This window comes from Gobio gobio (assembly GCF_949357685.1).
Source record: "Gobio gobio genome assembly, chromosome: 15".
Lineage (NCBI taxonomy): Eukaryota > Metazoa > Chordata > Actinopteri > Cypriniformes > Gobionidae > Gobio > Gobio gobio.
The window spans coordinates 4,020,435-4,039,204 of record NC_137108.1 but is presented as its reverse complement, the minus strand read 5'-3'; positions in this window follow the sequence as shown (position 1 = coordinate 4,039,204).

Here is an 18,770-nt window from a genome sequence, read left to right as displayed (position 1 = left end):
GACAAAGAAAAAGCCACAACACAACAAAATCAAGCCACAACACAATGAAAAAGCCACAACACAAAGAAAAAGCCACAACACAAAATCAAGCCAGAACACAACAAAATCAAGCAACAACACAACGAATTCAAGCCACAACACAACAAAATCAAACCACAACACAACGAAATTAAGCCACAACACAACAAAATTAACATTTTGACCCGCTACCACGGTGCATGAATGATTTTGTTGTGTTGATTTCGTTGAAAAATTATTTAGTTGATTTCATTGTGTTGTGGCTAAATTTAGTTGTGTTGTGGCTTAATTTAGTTGTGTTGTTGCTTGATTTCATTGTGTTGTGGCTTAATTTAGTTGTGTTGTGGCTTAATTTAGTTATGTTGTTGCTTGATTTAATTGTGTTTTGGCTTAATTTAGTTGTGTTGTGGCTTGATTTCATTGTGTTGTGGTTTGATTGGGGGCTCGTCCAGCCGGTTGATCGTGGCGGATAGTCTAAGTTAAGGGCTTGATTAGTTTGTTTTCATTCATCTAAACTGGGAGTTTGTCCGTTACGGATAACATAGATTGGGGACTAGTGTGGTGCAGACATGCATTTTGGAGGTTTGTTTGGGCATGTAAATGGAGGTATGTGGTGGAAGTAACCATGCGTTTGTTTGTCTGGTAATTTTCTTTTGTGTGGGACGAGTTACGGTCGAATATGGAATTTGATTTAACGTCATTTACATTATATCCTACAACGGAGGAATATAATAAGTGTCGTAAGGCTGATTTGTTGCAGATTGCAGATTTCTTTGATATTCCTGTTCCTAGGGAGGGGCAAAAACGGGTAGTTAAAGAGGAGTTATATAGCAAGTTGATAGAGGCTGGAATTTTGCCGGATGAGCGGAAGAGTGTTGAAACTGATGTAGGTAAGGAAACTTTGTCTTTTCCTAATATAGATCCTAGTCATCTTCGTTTTGATCCTTTGCTAGCGATTAGACTGAAAGAGTTGGATCTAGAGTTAAAGAAACAGGATTATGACGCGCAGTTGCTTCACTATCGAACTGTGGAGTTGGAGACTGATAGTAGGTTTAAATTACGTAGTTTGGAACTACAAGCTAAAGCACAACCTAATGTACCTGTGCCTATGCCTAGATCGAGACCTCCATCTCCTCGCACGCCAGTGAATGCGCCAGTTTCAGCTGTACCGGTTCAAAGTCCGCCACATCCTACTACTTCATCTATTGGTGAGTCTGTAACCAATCTGGATGTGAGTAGATATGTTACACTTGTTCCTCATTTTAGAGAGACGGAGGTAGATTCGTATTTCGTCGCTTTTGAGCGCATTGCAGTTACATTGCGTTGGCCGAAGGAGTTGTGGTCGTTGCTTCTGCAATGTAGATTAGTGGGTAAGGCTCAGGAAGTGTGTACAGCTTTACCTGTCGAGCAAAGTCTGGATTATGATACTGTCAAAGCTACTGTGTTGCGAGCGTACGAATTAGTAGGATGGGGATGGCTCAGGGTGCGAGAAGTGTCATGTGCTCGCTTGGAAAATTCAAAGCTCTTGACGAACTTAAAGTCTCACCTGTGCTACCTGAGTGAAGGGTGTCAAAATGATGTTATTGCTCTAATTGAAAAGTTTCCGTCTCTTTTTTCTGATGTGCCCAGTGAAACCACGGTGTTGGAGCATGACATTGACGTGGGTGGTTGTTCTCCTATCAAACAGAACTCTTATCGTGTAAACCCTGTCAAACGGAGAATGATGCAAGAAGAATCTGCATACCTGCTGGAACATGGTTTTGCTGTGCCAAGTTCGAGTGCGTGGAGCTCACCATGTCTGCTGGTGCCGAAGTCTGACGGGAGTTTTAGATTCTGCACAGATTACCGTAAGGTAAATTCCATTACAACACCTGACTCTTATCCTTTGCCAAGGATGGATGATTGTATAGACAGGGTGGGCGCTGCAAAGTTTGTGACCAAGCTTGACCTGTTAAAAGGGTATTGGCAGGTCCCTCTGACGGCCAGGGCTTCAGAAATATCTGCCTTTGTCACTCCTGATCATTTCCTTCAGTACAAGAGGATGGCTTTCGGGATGCGAAATGCACCCGCTACATTCCAACGCTTGATGAGAATTGTGCTTGCTGGATTAGAGAACTGACGCGTACTTAGACGACATTGTCGTTTATTCATTGGGGCTGGTTCTTTCTTTTGATGGATTTAATTTTCAGATATTCATACAACAAAATATTCTGGGGGGCCATCGCATTTTTGTTAAAAACTCCGGGGGTGGCTGGCAACTTTTTTTTAAAAACTTCCGGTTCTCAACCAGGACTTGAACCAGTGTGTCAGTTCAATAGAAAATAATAGTGTTCATTAAATAAAAATAATTTCGGGGTGAATTCTTCCTTTACTGTACAATTTGAGAAAGACACGCAAGATTGTCCGCACACTTGATGCCATACATTTACATTTTAAAGACATTCTGATAGATTTAGAGAATTGAACTGGTTGATGTATGGGGTTGTTATCAGGTCTATGTGTGGGGGTATGTGTTTCTCACTGGTGGCATGATTGCAGTCGTAATGGATTAAGCATCTCTCGGTGTGTTTCTCTAGATAAGACCAGCATTCTCTGACTCTTTATGGCTCACCAGGTTTCATGTTATCTACCGCAGTTTCACTCACGCAGAACCGACACCAAGTGCCAGACTTGTTTCCAGTATTCCACTGCTGGGGTGTCAGTGACAGCTTCTTTAATGCAGATAAGCTGCTGTCTGAGGGAAAGAGGAAGGACTGGCCACAAAAAGAGGTGGGTGAGGGAGGTAGAAATAGCTGCAGGGGTGAGCGAGAAAAGGAGGCAACATTCTTCATCAACATGGACAGCTGGCACAAAAACAGATGCTTTGAAGTGAGTCAGGATGAGAAGCAATGCTTTTTATCGTGATAGTAAACTGGTTGCTATCGAATATGATGAACTCTTTAATGTGGATATTACTATATTCTGTTTCAGATTTCTTCTCAATAAAGGAAAGCGTATGGATCCTGAGACAACAGATGTGATCTTGATTAACTGTATACGATGAACCCAATGTCCATGTGACTAAACTGAGTTTATTAAAGGATTAGTTCACTTCAAAATGAAAATGTCCTGATAATTTACTCACCCCCATCTCATCCAAGATGTTCATGTCTTTCTTTCTTCAGTCGAAAAGAAATTACGTTTTATTGAGGAAAACATTGCCACTGGTTGAAGGTCCAAATCAATGCAGTTTCAAAGTAAGGGCTTCAGAGGCTCTGACTGATCCCAGACGAGGAATAGGGTCTTATCTAGACAAATCATCGGACATTTAAATAAATCACGCTCACCCTGTGGTCTATGTGGGTCCTAACACCCCAGTGTAGTGATGGGGACACTATACTGTAACTAGCACCGTCCTTCGGATGAGACGTTAAACCGAGGTGGCATCCTGTCCAAATTTGCCCATTGGCCCCTGTCCATCATGGCCTCCTAATCATCCCCATACATATATACGATTGGCTTCATCACTCCTCTCCACCAATCAGCTGGTGTGTGGTGGGTGTTCTGGCGCAATATGGCTGCCGTTGCATCATCATGCACATTGGTGGTTGTTGAGGAGATTCCCCCCTTCCATGTAAAGCACTTTGAGTGCCCAGAAAAGTGCTATATAAATGTAACAAACTATTATTATTAATTATTAATTAATTATTATTTTTAAAAAGTATATACTTTTTTCTTTTCTTTTTTAAATGACAGATGGTTTGTCTAGATAAGCCCCTATTCCTCGTCTGGGATTGTGCAGAAAAGGGTGGATTGCCCACTTCAGGTTGGTGGAGAGTTCCTGCCTCAGGTGGAGGAGTTCAGGTATCTCGGGGTCTTGTTCACGAATGAGGGAAGGATGGAACCGGAGATTGACAGACGGATCAGTGCAGCTTCTACAGTAATGCAGTCGCTCTGTCGTGGTGAAGAAGGAGCTGAGCTGTAAGGCGAAGCTCTCGATTTACCGGTCGATCTACGTTCCTACTCTCACCTATGGTCATGAGCTGTGGGTCATGACCGAAAGGACAAGCTCCCGGATACAGGCGGCCGAAATGAGCTTTCTCCGTAGGGTGGGTAGGCACTCTCTTAGAGATAGGGTGAGAAGCTTGGTCACTCGGGAGGAGCTCAGAGTAGAGCCGTTGCTCCACCACATCGAGAGGAGCCAGCTGAGGTGGCTCAGGCATCTATTTCGGATGCCTCCTGGACGCCTTCCCAGGGACACACTGGAGGGATTATGTCTCCCGGCTGGCCTGAGAACGCCTCGGGGCTCCCCCGGAAGAACTGGAGGAAGTGGCAAGGGAGAGGGAAGTCTGGGCGTCTCTGCTTAGACTGTTGATCGTGCAGAGCTTCTGAAGCCCTTCCTTTGAAACTGCATTGATTTGGACCTTCAACATTTTGGTTGCCACTGTCCATTATGTAGAGAAAATCCTGGAATGTTTTCCTCAAGAAAACGTAATTTCTTTTCGACTGAAGAAAGAAAGACATGAACATCTTGAATGAGATGGGGTGAGTAAAATATGAACTACTCCTTAAACAAGTCACCAGTATGTCTCCATGTATTTCAGTTTCATTTAAATTTGCCAGATGTTTCAACAAAGCTAAAGTTATCTTATATTTATCAGTAAGATATGCTCAGGGTATAAATTTCATCCATTACACACTACCTTTCAAAAGTTTGGGTTCAGTAAGATTTTTTTATGTTTTTGAAATAATTCTCTTTAAGCTCACCAAGACTGCATTTATTTGATTAAAAATAACAAAATAATGTAAAATATTATCAGTTTATAAAATGTAATGTATTCCTGTGATCAAAGCTGAATTTTCAGCATCATTACTCCAGTCTTCAGTGTCACATGATCCTTCACAAATCATTCTAATGTGATGATTTGCTGCTCTGTCACGTTTGAGCACGCAGAGACAGATGATGAACTCAAATGCGGGTTCATTGACAGATGAGGTAAATAGCAGTTCTGATCCTGTATAATGAAACAACAGATGATAATGGTGAATAGTGGCAGGAGGTGCTTAAGACAACAATCCACAAATAAACTTCTCCATCGCCTCCAATCCATTCAGAACTCTGCAGCTCGGATCATCACCCGCACCAGCTCCACTGGCTTCCTGTTCCCCACCCGATCAACTACAAGATTCTTCTGCTAACCTTCAAAACCCTTCCCACCCTTTTCAGATCTTTTAATCTAATAGACTAAATAAGCTTCCGCAATAGACTAGGGGTGTGACGAAATCTCGCGAGATTAAAATGTGTCGGGATTTCTCGTCCAGTTAAATGCTGTCTCGCAATATCGCCATGACGGACCGTGAGGGTGAAATATGCCACCGCTGCGTTTACATTACATCATCCACTGTCTTTTGCCCTTTTTATAGAAAAAAACCCCCATTTAATTCAGTTGATAAATGGTCGCTTCAACTGTAAACTATTGTAAATGTCTGTTCTGCGCATCCAGCATGAGCTGCAGTGGCACACAGACAGTGCAGCAGGAATCACAGTTCAATTTGAGGAAAGGAGTTGAATTAGGAGGTCACACACAGCCTCAATCAGATGTTCTGGAAGCTCATAATTCATGTACAGTAAGGTCTGAAGAGACTCATGTGAGATCATACAGGAGAGAAGCCAGTTACAGTGTTTGTATATTGTTGTCTTTCAATGCATATGATAATTCATTCTCAGAAAGTAGAACTTAAATTACATTCATTACAAGATGATTAGTAAGAGCATTTCAAAATGCACCTGCAGATTTTTCCAGTCCAGAATTTTGATTGGATTTCTTAAAAAATACTGTGCAAAAATATTGTCTCGTCTCGTTCTTGTCAACCCAATCTCTCGTGAGCCAAGTGTCTTGTCACATCCCTACAACTGACATATATGATCACAATGGAAAAACAAATAGTCTGAAAGCTTCTTGAACAGATTGTTAATTTTACAGTTGAGATGTGCAACAGACTTAATCTTGATTACTAAACGGCAGTGAAAAATGTAACAAAAAAAGAAGAAGAAAGAAATACACTGTAAAACTTCTTTGAGATTGTATCTCAATGCAAAATCAACGTGGAACATGAGCTTGTTAATGTTGATGAGCTTTCTCCATGTATACACTTCTCAGTCGAACACCATCAGTCAAATGTTTCCATTGAAGGAACTTTGGCAAAGGTAGCAGATATTAGACACATCATTAATTTGCCCCCCAATCAACTTCCTCAACAGGTCATCTATGGTTACTCAATGCCTGCAGAGCCCCTGTAAGAAGTGTGTTCCGTTTTTATACCCTGTAACGAGGTATGTCGATATGAAAAGAAGGAGGCAGGAACCAGCGAACGCTTAACATCTTTAATAAACAAAACACAAACTGAAAGTAAACAACCAGGCAGCCCCTCACGGACGACTGCCACACACACATAATAAAACATAAACAAAACACAACGTAAAGTCCAGGCCTGGTCCTCTCTCGTCCTTCACTGTTGTAGCTCCTCCTTTTAAGCGTCCGAGCTCCTCCATGAGACACGAGACCGGCGCGGCACGCAGCTAGTGCTCATTCTCATCACGCCACCGGCCTCACCCATTCTCACAGTCCCTCTACCTCGCGGTTTGCCACATACCCTACCCTTGCTAACTTTCCTCCTTTTCATTAATCTGGATGTTTTTCATTGCATACGTTGCACATGAGTGCACTAATGGCGGGACACTTGCAATGGATTGATTCTGATCACTTGGAGTCTGTTACGGAGCTGATTTATTATTAACATGAGTAACTGAGTCAGTTTGAGGTAACAACAAGTATTACGTGGTTAACTATCAAAATAATTAATATATGAAAGTGACATGTGAAGGCTTTGTCCTCTGCATTCAACCCATCCAAGTTAGTGCACAAACATTAGGAGTAATGAGTATTAAACACACACACACAGCAAACCTTGGAGCAGCTGTGGTGTCCGGGGAGTGACTGGAGGCTAGATCAAGGGCCTCACCTTAGTCATTTTCTGCTGGTATTGAGAATCGACCTCGCAACCTTCGGGTTACCAGTCTGACTCTCTAACCATTAGGCCACAACTGCCCCAATCATCTACCTAAATATATTACACTAGAGTTGTGTGGGGTTGGGGTAAGTTAATCCCCAACAATCTGCTGTGACGTCACATTCATCTTGCAGTGTGGTATATGGAGTTGACTTGCTGTTGAGGGTCTGTCCACATAAACTTCCCTCATCCACTTGAGTACAGTGGAATGCGCTTTGTAATGGTGTCGAGGATTCGCCCGAGGGAAAATACTTTGGGAAATGTATGTCTAAAAGTGGAAATATAGTGGAAGTATACACCTGGTGTAAAATGGACACACAACTTTGGTGTGTCTTTAATTTCTTTTTTGTTCAAGGTTTCAATTATGCAGTCTTCGGGTGAAAACGACTTTACCCCACCAAATTAGAGTTAAATGCTATCGGCTGTTTTTGATTGCTTAGGTTAGCGAGCAGCATTTTATGGTCTGATCCCTGCTCAATGTAAATCAGACTTTGGCCTTTACAATCAGTGTGAACTTGATGTACCTGACTTCAAAATTGCTGTCCTGTCATGTCACAAAGGAAGATGATTTCTAAAGACCTTCTGCAAATCGTTGTTGGAGCTTTTCAGTCAGGAATTTACAAAACCATTTATTTTGCCTTAATGGCTCAAACAAACCACAATCAGAGCAGGTGGAGAAGCTTGCAATAGTTAATAATCTTGGATGTCCAGTGAAAAGAGCAAGGCACAAAATTATCCAGGAAATCACAAAGAACCTATTCAGGTCTAATATATTCAGGTCTCTCCGACTAGACTAAGGTCAATGTGCATCAGAAAGACAGTTTCCACTTTGGTACTTTACAGAGGAGCACCTGGATTATTCCCAAGCATTCTATGTTTTAAAGACAAATCAATCAAAATGGGAACTCTTTGGTAAACATGAGTCCTGTTTTGTTTAGTGTAAACCCAAATACTGATTTACAAAAGATTTACAGTCAAGCACAATGGTAGCCTTTGAGATGGATAGAGGATGTTTTGCTGCATCAGGACATGGATACTGTGTCATCACTGTAGGAACTACTGTATGGATCCTGTTCTGTCTCAGGGAATTCTCCAGGAGAATATTAGACCATCTGTTCATGAACTGAAGCTGAACTGCAGTGGGGTCATGTAGCAAGACAATGATCCACAACATACAAATCAAGTTAACCTCAGAATGGTTGAAACACAAGAACATTGTTGGAATGGCCTAATCTAAGTTCAGACTTAAAGGTGGGGTAAGCACTTTCTTGTAATCGATGTTTATATTTCAAATCACCAAAACAAACACGCCCTACCCCAAAAGGGTCTTGCCCCTATTTTGATAGCTCCGACCCACACATATGTAATACAGGAAACGACAATGGCAGAATCCGGCCGAGGGTATATTCAAGTTTGAATGTTCTATGAAAAAGTCATCCCTTCCATCCCAAAACCACAAACACATTTCTCATGAACAACTCGATAACCTGAGCACGAACATATTACAATTATGACAAGATTAGAGGGTTATAACGATCACGAAAAGAGGAACCAAAGGAAACATATATTAGGAGTTTATTATCTTACTTTTCGGACACACTTTGGGAGCTGACGCTTGAAGAGAGTGAGGAGGCTTAGATGCTCCAGGCTTATATGGTGTGGAAATGAATGGGTCTTTATCATCGCTGAAGTGAACGACAAGCGAACATGATGTACGTGCATATTCAAGCAAAATGCAGCATATATTAGTTCTCTGAAACAAAACAAAATCAATGTTACTCGCTGTGGCGAGGGGGGCGTGGTTTAGCGAAGTCTGTGACGGGAGAGAGAGTCAGAGGACGAGCGGCACGTAAGTGAATCAAGGCCAAATGAGAAACACCTGTCTCTTGTTTCAGTGATTGGCATGGGGAGACAGGATATAAGCCACCCAGGAAATGGGACTGGGAGAGAGAGGAGCTGGACAGACACATACTGGGACACGAGAGAGGAGAGAGCTGCAGAGAGGAACTGCCAGAACCAAACCGTTGACAGAGAGAGAGAACATTTACTTTGAGTTGTGCGATGTGCACATTGTTTATTATCTAAGTTACCACGAAATAAAAGTGAGTTCGTGTCCCAGTAAGCCGACCCCTTGTCTTCTTCCTTGTCCCTTTACGAACTTTGTTACACTGGTGCCGAAACCCGGGAGGAAGAAGACAGAGCCGCTGCCATGCAAACCCCGTCAGCGACGCCATTTGCGGACGTCATCCAGGCGCTCGCGGGCCTGCATCGGGAGCAACATCAGTCGATGCTGGAGATCCGGGAGGAGCAGGAGCGGCGTTTCCAGGCACTCCTCCTGGCCCAGCAGCAGGACCGTGAGCTGTTCCGGAGCTGCATCGACCGGGAGGTTCCGGCCGGGGACACCTCATCTGCCCCGGCCAAATCCACCCACATGCAGCTCACAAAGATGGGGCCACAAGATGACCCGGAAGCGTTCCTGGACTTGTTCGAGCGCTCCGCGGAGGCATGTGGGTGGCAGCGACTGGACTGGCCGGTACGCCTCATCCCGCTGCTGTCCGGAGAGGCGCAGCTAGCCGCCCAACAACTGCCAGTCCAGAACCTCCCGGTCTATGACGACCTGCGACGGGCCATTCTCCAGCGGGTCGGCTCTCCCCTGAACAACATCGTCAGCGGTTCCGGTCGCTGACACTAGGGGAGAACACCCGGCCCTTCGTGTTGGCCCAGCAGCTCCGGGACGCCTGCCGCAGATGGCTGATGTTTGGCCAGTCGACAGTCGACCAAGTCATCGATCAAGTGGCACTGGAGCAGTTTATTGCGCGGTTGCCCAGGAAGACCGCGCAATGGGTCCAGTGCCACCGGCCGGCGTCGCTGGACCAAGCCATCCAGCTGGCGGAGGATCAAATGGTGGCGTGCCCAGGGGTCGGCGAACCCCTGCCGGCGGCTTCTCTCTCTCTCCCCTCTTCTTCTGCTTCCTTTTCTTTTAGGCCGGTGCCAGCTCCCCGGATGAGGGGAGGGTTCCAGTCCCGAGGGCCGCCCCGAGGACGGGTCGAGGAACGCCAGGGTGGAGCATCGGGCTCGCGGGTGGCCTCTAGGGGCAGGGAGCCGGCCGGGTTCCCTCCAGCCTCTGGTCCCATTTCCCCTTTCTCTCCACGCCAATCCCTTGATTCCCTTCCTGCCACTGGGGTGGCGGGGAAGTCTGGGCCGGCCTGTTGGCGGTGCGGGGACCCGGGTCACTTTATAGATCGCTGCCCAGTGATGGAGATGGGAACGCTGATCCGGGTCCCCAATGCGCCTCAGGCTGCCCCTGATCGAGCCGGGCTGTACCAAATACCAGTCAGTATTCAGGGGGGTACCTATCCGGCTTTGGTGGATTCAGGGTGTAACCAGACCTCTATCCATCAAAGCCTGATACAGTCGTTGGCATTGGATAATAGCCGCATGGTTAAGGTACGGTGTGTGCACGGGGATGTGGTGAGTTATCCGCTGGTGACGGTTATAATTCAATTTCAGGGACAAAAGCATAGAGTGGAGGTGGCAGTTAACCCGCACCTCCGACATCCGCTAATTTTGGGTACGAATTGGCCAGCATTTGGTAGTTTATTGGGGTATCTATGTGCGGATGTCTCTGGGGAAAAGAAGGGGCGGGGAGAGAAAGCGGCTGTGCAGGTTGGGGAGACTGAGCCGGGACCATCGTGTACTGTTGCAGAGGAACGGAGTGGTGTAGAGAGGCTGATCCTCACTGACCGCGATGATTTTCCTCTGGAGCAGTCCCAAGATGAGTCGCTGAAAAATGCGTTTGCCCAGGTCCGAGCGATCGACGGGCAGCTCCTCCATCCTGAGCAGCCACTCTCTTATCCTTATTTTGCCATATTAAAAGACAGGTTGTATCGAGTGACCCAGGACACTCAGTCAAACCAAGATACAACCCAGTTGTTAGTACCAAAAAGCCGTCGGGAAATGCTTTTCCAGGCGGCTCATTCTAATCCTATGGCCGGTCATTTAGGTCAAGCGGCCACACTGAATCGTTTAATGGTCCGGTTTTTTTGGCCGGGCATTCACGAGAACGTGCGCAGATGGTGCGCGTCGTGTCGTGAATGTCAGCTGGTAAATCCACCGGCCGTTTCAAAAGCGCCATTGCGCCCTCTTCCGCTTATGCAGGTCCCCTTCGAGAGAATTGGCATGGACCTCATCGGACCATTAGAGCGATCCGCACGGGGGCATCGTTTTGCATTGGTCCTGGTGGACTATGCAACACGATACCCCGAAGCAATTGCTCTCCGTACCATTTCTGCGAAGAGTGTTGCGGAGGCTTTGTTTAGTTTAATCTCCCGGGTGGGGATCCCGAAAGAGATCCTCACCGATCAAGGCACGGCGTTTATGTCACGTACATTACGCGAACTTTATGGATTATTGGGCGTTAAATCGATCCGCACCAGCGTCTATCACCCACAGACGGATGGTTTAGTGGAGCGGTTTAATCGCACTTTGAAGACAATGATCCGAAAGTTCGTACAGGAAGACGCCAAAAATTGGGATAAATGGTTGGAACCCCTGTTGTTCGCTGTACGTGAGGTCCCGCAAGCCTCCACTGGGTTTTCCCCGTTCGAGCTTCTCTATGGACGTCAGCCCCGGGGGGTGTTGGACGTCCTCAGAGAGGCTTGGGAGGACGGACCATCGCAGGGCAAAAACGAAATTCAGTATGTCATGGACCTGAGAACAAAACTCCACACATTGGGGCGGCTATCCATGGAGAATTTGTTACAGGCTCAAGACAAACAGAGCCGGCTATACAATAGGGGAACGAAACTGCGTGAATTTTCACAGGGAGATAAAGTGCTTGTATTACTCCCAACTTCTAGCTCAAAATTGCTCGCCAAGTGGCAAGGGCCGTTTGTGGTCACACGGCGAATAGGAGATCTCGATTATGAGGTGGTTCGATCGGATAGGGGTGGGGCACATCAAATATACCACCTTAACCTCCTTAAAAAATGGAGTGAGGCGGAGTCAGTGATGTTGGCAGCGGCCGTGAGCGGAGAGGAGGATCTCGGGCCAGAGGTAAGCACAAAAAGTACATCCCTCGCCCTGGCTCCAGGGGGAGACCACCTCTCGCCGCTGCAGCTCACTGACATAGCCCAGTTGCAGGAACTTTTTGCGGATGTGTTCTCGCCCATACCCGGTCGGACAAACCTCATTCAGCACCATATCGAGACAGAGCCGGGCGTGGTGGTTCGCAGTCGGCCTTATCGGTTACCAGAACACAAAAAAAAAGTGGTTCAAGAAGAATTAGAGGCGATGTTAGACATGGGAGTAATAGAAGAATCCTACAGTGATTGGGCCAGCCCGATAGTTTTAGTTCCTAAAACAGACGGCTCGGTACGGTTCTGTGTGGATTATCGCAAGGTGAACGCTGTGTCGAAATTCGACGCATATCCAATGCCAAGGGTTGACGAGTTGCTCGATCGGCTAGGCACGGCTCGGTTTTATTCGACGCTGGATTTAACAAAGGGATATTGGCAGATCCCCTTAACGCCTTTGTCTAAAGAAAAAACAGCCTTTACGACGCCGTTTGGATTACACCAATTTGTGACACTTCCGTTCGGGTTGTTCGGGGCACCGGCCACGTTTCAGCGTCTCATGGATAAAATTCTACGGCCGCATGCTGCATATGCCGCTGCATACTTGGATGATATCATCATCTATAGTAATGATTGGCAGCGGCATGTGGAGCATGTGCGCGCCGTCCTGAGGTCGCTGAGACTGGCTGGGCTGACGGCCAACCCGAAGAAGTGTGCGATTGGGCGCGTAGAGGTCAGGTATCTGGGTTTCCACTTGGGTCATGGGCAGGTGCGTCCCCAAATTGACAAAACAGCAGCAGTTGCAACCTGCCCGAGACCCAAGACCAAGAAGGAGGTGAGGCAGTTCCTTGGGCTAGCGGGATATTATAGGAGATTTGTTCCTAATTATTCGGACCTCACTAGCCCACTGACTGACCTCACTAAAAAGGAAGCACCAGACCCGGTCCAGTGGTCAGAGCTGTGCCAGCAGGCTTTTACCCAGGTGAAGGCTGCTCTGTGTGGCGGGCCGCTCTTACAATCACCTGATTTTTCTCTCCCTTTTGTGTTACAGACGGACGCGTCGGACAGGGGGCTGGGGGCAGTCCTGACCCAGGAGAGGGAGGGGGAGGAGCGGCCGGTGCTGTACATCAGTCGCAAGCTCTCTAAGAGAGAGACGATGTACAGCACCATTGAGAAGGAGTGTTTGGCAATCCGGTGGGCCGTTCTTACCCTCCGTTACTATCTCCTGGGGAGGGAGTTCACCCTCTGTTCGGACCACGCCCCTCTCCAGTGGCTCCACCGCATGAAGGATACCAACGCGCGGATCACCCGTTGGTATCTAGCTTTACAGCCATTTAAGTTCAAGGTGATCCACAGGCCGGGGGTGCAGATGGTTGTGGCTGACTTCCTTTCCAGAAATGGGGGGGGGGAGGCTGCAGGCCGGATGGCTCCCCGGCCTGAGTCGGGCGGTGGGGGTATGTGGCGAGGGGGGCGTGGTTTAGCGAAGTCTGTGACGGGAGAGAGAGTCAGAGGACGAGCGGCACGTAAGTGAATCAAGGCCAAATGAGAAACACCTGTCTCTTGTTTCAGTGATTGGCATGGGGAGACAGGATATAAGCCACCCAGGAAATGGGACTGGGAGAGAGAGGAGCTGGACAGACACATACTGGGACACGAGAGAGGAGAGAGCTGCAGAGAGGAACTGCCAGAACCAAACCGTTGACAGAGAGAGAGAACATTTACTTTGAGTTGTGCGATGTGCACATTGTTTATTATCTAAGTTACCACGAAATAAAAGTGAGTTCGTGTCCCAGTAAGCCGACCCCTTGTCTTCTTCCTTGTCCCTTTACGAACTTTGTTACACTCGCCTCTCGAGAAGAAATAAAGCAACCTCGGACTTCGCTCCTTGAGTTCTCTCCAGCGCTGGAAAGCTGATACTTCTTGCCCGATCGTAAGCCTTCTTTTGTTCCACACACATCTTCCACATGTGTTTTTTATCTGCCATCTCTCTCTTTCTAATCTCCGTTATGTGTCATTTCTTTTGAATAATGACGTGCACTGAGTGCTCTCTTCTCCCCGTCATTAGTAGACACGCCCTTTACTGCTGATTGGCTACAAGTTTGCACTTTAATGAATGCACTTAAGTATACTTTTAAAAAGTGTGCTTTGTAATAATGTCCAGTTAAAAGTTTTACTTTAATAAAACTTTAAAGTACATTTTAAATCATTATGTTGTGCTTTAAAGAGGTAGCCTACACTTGATATTATGATGTGTTGACTTACATACTAATGCCTTCTACAGACTGCGATTTCAGCAATCCTATAAGATCATTACAAATCTCACTGAAGGACATGGATCTAATGAATTTGGGTACAACATGTATGTACTCTCTACGATGATGACGCCTATTGAATCGTAGGCTACGACACAAATTGGTACAGAAGAATAAAACGTCATCAGCATGTGCTAGTGGTAAACAAACAGAGCAAGATAAATCATAATAGGGCAATTGTGGTTTTTATGTGTGCTGAAAAAAGAGGAGGAAGTGAAAGAAGGAAATATGGACGTGGTCATTGCTAAGGAAAAGAGGCCAACTTGGCATGCCAATTTTGTAAATGGAGCTGGAGGTGAGTATTTTTAAGTATTTTTACAAACTTCTAATATCTAATGATTTATATTTATTTATTATCTGTCTTGGACTTGTACATCATGCATTGTGGCAGATAATGACATGCGTCTTGAATGCTGTATGGCTTCCAAACTAAAATAATAATAATAAAAAAATACTCCTGTCCAGATCTCCAGGTTCAATATTAGTCTTTGTTTTGTTTTAAAATAACTCATGATGAAATGTAATTTTTTAGTTTATGTCATTATACATCAATAATCATAACTTGTGTGTGGTTTAATGTATAAGAAATAATCACTTTTCTGTTCAGGCATGCAATCTGTCCTGTCAAGTGCTTTAGAAACAATGCCAATTAGTCTAAAGTTAGTACATTTAGACAATTATTCATGTATTATTCATGCAACTATATTTAATCACACTTAGTTTCTTTAGTAAATCACGCATTTGGGAAATCCTTTTAGTTTTTCTGACAGCTAGATTGTGTCGGAGCGATACTTTCATAAAGCATTAAGCTGTCAACAAAAAATAGGATTTAATTTTATTTGCTCTTGCTGGCAGTTTAATGTGTTTTTAAAAGGCTTTCTTTTTCATATTTGTATTTATACGTTTTTTCATGAAGTGTGATTTGTTGCACCTTGCATACAGAATACCATTGTCATTAATACTAATGCTTATTGAAATTCAACTCACTGTTTGTTGACGCGGTGAAACTGCTCTAAAAGAAAAAAATGGGGAGAGGGAGAGATTGGTAATTTCGACGGAGGCCCCTTTACAAAGGCTACGTTCATACTGTCAGTCCAAATCCGATTTTTGAACAAATCAAAACAAATTTGAATTTGGACGCCAGTACCCATTTCAACCTCTAGCTGTCATTCTTACATAATGCACCTTTAAGACATGCTTCTTTTTTGGGTGGTAAATAATGCCGCAAATACCAGTAAATTGACCAGCGCAGTATCAAAAGTGCTCAAAGGAAGTAACAGTGGTGAACCGGCAACAGGGTCATGGGCGGCAAAGGCTCATTGATGCACGTGGGGAGCGAAGGCTGGCCCGTGTGGTCCGATCAAATAGACGAGCTACTGGAGCTCAAATTGTACAAGAAGTTAATGCTGGTTCTGATAGAAAGGTGTCAGAATACACAGAGCATCGCAGTTTGTTGCGTATGGGGCGGCACAGCCGATGACCAGTCAGGGTGCCCATGCTGACCCCTGTCCACCGCCCAAAGCACCAACAGTGGCACATGAGCATCAGAACTGGACCACGGAGCAATGGAAGAAGGTGGCCTGGTCTGATGAATCACGTTTTCACATCACGTGGATGGCCTGGTGCGTGTGCGTGGCTTACCTGGGGAACACATGGCACCAGGCAGTCTGAGGAATTGGGCAATGTTCTGCTGGGAAACCTTGGGTCCTGCCATCCATGTGGATGTTACTTTGACACGTACCTAAGCATTGTTGAGACCATGTTCAGCCTTTCATGGAAACGGTATTCCCTGGTGGCTGTGGCACTTTCAGGAGATAATGCGCCGCCACAAAGCAAAAATGGTTCAGGAATGGTTTGAGGAGCACAACGAGTTCCGGTCCAAATTAGCCAGATCTCAATCCAATCGAGCATCTGTGGGATGAGCTGAACAAACAAGTCCAATCCATGGAGGCCCCACCTCACAACTTACAGGACTTAAAGGATCATCTGCTAACATCTTGGTGCCAGATACCACAGCACACCTTCAGGGGTCTAGTGGAGTCCATGCCTCGACGGGTCAGCAAAAGTGGGACCAACACAATATTAGGAAGGTGGTCAAAATGTTATGCCTGATTGGTGTATGTTATATGTTTTATTTTGATAAATGGTTAGGTTTAGGGGTAGAGTTCAGGTTATGTGCTAAAACATGTCTAAATAGTATGGGTGTAACGAGGTCTCGTGCCACGAGATTTCTCGTCGAGGTGAAAAGCTGTCTCAAGTCATATTGTCATGGCCTGGTCATGACTAGGGTGACCAGACGTCCCAAAATCTAAACTGTTGTCCCGAATCCCGAATCTGGCCCTAATTGTCCCGAAAATTATATTAAAGCCAGGCGCGAATTTAGATATGCATTGATAAGCTAATTTTCATTCATTCCGTTGGCTGGTGTAGCTTACCGGAACCCCAACGCGCTGCTAAAAAGCAAAAACGCCTCTGCAGGTACTGGGTGGAGTGGGTGGGGAAGTATCCATGGATTGCCACAGCCTTAAGCGATGAAAGTAAAGACAATACGACCTTTTTGTCCCCATTTTTGTAATAAGCCTTGATGAAGAGAGTGCAAGTTGCTGCAGCCGCGAGTAGGACAGTGATGCACGCGTAAAGAAGTGATTGATTGTTCGTGGCACTGTGTACAAAAAAATTCTTCACTACACAATTATTTCGTTATTTTTCGTTTAAGTTTATTAGCGTTAGGATATACAGAAAGGTCTGATTTACACACTGTTACTTACAAGTCTTGTTTTTTTTTTTTTTTCACAATGACATTTGAGTTCACGATTTTAATGGTGTTTTTTTGTGGCAGAAAAAGACCAAAAAAAGACATAAAATTGGCTAAAGACTAATGACAGACTGTTGATCTTTGAATAAAAAAATGTTTGGTTCAGGTTTGAAATTCATTATCTTTTATTATAGGCTACGCAGTCTAATAAGCCCCCCATCCCGTCACCCCAGACCAAAACCAACCAACCCCCAACCCCCCCCCGTCCCCCCCAACCCGTCCCGAATTTACGCCAATCTCAACTGGTCACCCTAGTCATGACAGAGGTTAAAATTACGCCTCCACTGTTTTGCTTTTTATAGAAATATTTTTTTTAAATTCAAGTGGATAACAGTTGCTTCAATTCCATCAGCTCATCCAACACAAGCTGTTCGAGCGTACAGCAGCCATATCACCCTGTAGCCCAAGACTGCTTTCCCACTGAAGCTAAGCAGGGCTGAGCATTGGTCAGTACCTGGATGTGAGACCAACTGGGAAAACTAGGCTTCTGCTAGTAGAGGTGTTAGTGAGGCCAGCAGGGGGCGCTCACCCTGTGGTCTGTGTGGGTCCTAATGCCCCAGTGTAGTGATGGGGACACTATACTGTAACAAGCACCGTCCTTCAGATGAGACGTTAAACCGAGGTCCTGACTCTCTGTGGTCATTAAAAATCCCAGGATGTCCTTTGGAAAAAGAGTAGGGGTGTAACCCCGGCATTCCAGGCCAAATTTGCCCGTTGGCCCCTGTCCATCATGGCCTCCTAATCATCCCCATACATGTATACGATTGGCTTCATCATCAGTCTCCTCTCCACCAATCAGCTGGTGTGTGTGGTGGGCGTTCTGGCGCAATATGGCTGCCATCGCATCATCCAGGTGGTGCTGCACATTGGTGGTGGATGAGGAGATTCCCCTCTTCTATGCGCTTTGAGTGCCTAGAAAAGCGCTTTATAAATGTAACATATTATTATTATTATTACATGGTGCGCAGTACTGATCACGTGACGAGAAGACTGACAGGACCATGGCGGAGGATTTGTTGCACATACTGTGCTCATTTGTTGCACAACAGAAGCGTCAGACAAATGTCTTACCTTGTAAAATGCACGTTCAGCACCACTGCTCCCTATTCACAGAGTATGCACAATCACGAGTAAACGGGAGCGCTCATTCAAACTTGATTTCAATACGTATACAATACTCCCAATATGAAAGCTATCTCGTAACCATCTCTTAGATCCGTATCATACTTGAATAAAAATTTGGTCTCTATTTGCACTTTGAATATTGAGTGCTTTGATTTTGGTTATTGTTTGCACTTAATATCTATGATCAATTTGTGGGAAGGAGTTCAGTTAGGAGGTCAAACGAAGCTCATGTGCCCTTCTAAGGTCTGAAGAGACAATCATACGGGAAAGAAGCAGTCAGTTGAGTTTGTGCAAAACCTTTACAGTGCTTGTTGTCTTTTACTGCATATGATAACTCGTAGTCAGAAAGTAGAACTGAAATGACATTCATTACAA